This window comes from Orycteropus afer, unplaced genomic scaffold (assembly GCF_000298275.1).
Source record: "Orycteropus afer afer isolate SDZICR_OR568_19922 unplaced genomic scaffold, OryAfe1.0 scaffold01070, whole genome shotgun sequence".
Taxonomy (NCBI): domain Eukaryota; kingdom Metazoa; phylum Chordata; class Mammalia; order Tubulidentata; family Orycteropodidae; genus Orycteropus; species Orycteropus afer.
In genome coordinates, this window is record NW_006922657.1 from 224016 (window position 1) to 225344 (window position 1329).

The following is a 1329-nucleotide window of genomic DNA, read 5'->3' on the forward strand; positions in this document are numbered from 1 at the left end:
TCAGCAAAATATTAAAAATAACACAAAATAATAATGGCTCACCGCACTTATGAAAAAACAGGGGTTATGTGTTATGGAAAAACTTATAATGTATTTTTTCTAATTCTCCAGTTTTAGACACTTCAAAAACACCTTGATGCCCCATGTAGAATTTATCAGTTGGGATTCAATGAAAAAAGGTGAATAATAGCATTATCTACAGAGAATTGTTAAAATGGTTATACAAGGACTAAAAGGCAAAGAAGAGTGATGTGGCAATGAAGAGAGAGTAACTGCAGAAATAAGCCACCACAACAGGGCCTAAGGAAACACAGATGTGGAAAAGTAGAGCTTCATAGGGCATAGTGATCTTTACTAAATATGTTTGGGATAACCTAATAATAAACCCAGATGGGAATCAGAACAGTAGTTTGAAGAACCTCTTTTACCCAGTCTAACATGGCAAAGTATAAAAGGGCAAATTGGAAGAAGGTGGACAATAATTTATCAGCAAGCATATGGGACCCTGTTTGTGGTGTGCAGGGCAGAGGCGATGGTGGTTCATTGGAAATCTGCCCCCTTCCACACGGAAGGCCAGGGGTGATTCCCAATGATCGTACCTCCTGTGGAGTCACTCCCTGTCAGCAGAACTGTATGTTGCTAAAATACTGCACAGGTTCCAGCAGAGATCCAAGACTAAGATGTTCTATTATAAACAGGCTTGAGATCTACTTCTGAAAATCATCCAATGAAACCCTATGGGTCACAGTGGTCCAATCCTAGTCAATCATGGGGATGGCGCAGGACTTGGCAGTATTTTCTTCTGTTGGGGACGGGACCCCCCTATGTCACAGAGCTAATCCAGAGCAGTAACAACAGCTTGATGTGGAGGGAGAAGATGTGAGAAGAAATACCCAAATATTGGCAAAAGCACTTGCATTCTGTAGGACAAATGTATTCACATATTTCTGTTGTAAGTGCTATGACTTTGAGATCTTGAGCATCTGCTCAGAAGGAGAAAACACCCATAATAAACTAGTCATCTTGGAGGAAAAGTTAAAAAAAAAAAAAGTGTAATTCTCCTGTAGGCTGTATATTAAAACCATTGGTGGTATTTTACAAAACTTTTTTTTTTAATTTTTATTGTGATTTGGGTGAAAATTTACAGAGCAAATTCACTTTCATACAGCAGCTCACATACACTTTGTCTCATGACAGTGAATGCAGTTTCCCACAATGCAACAGTTTCCCTCCCACTTCCTCCCCATAGTCACCTCTTCCCTGTGCCCACTTCCTCCCCATAGTCACCTCTTCCCTGTGCCCACTTCCTAACCATAGTCACCTCTTCCC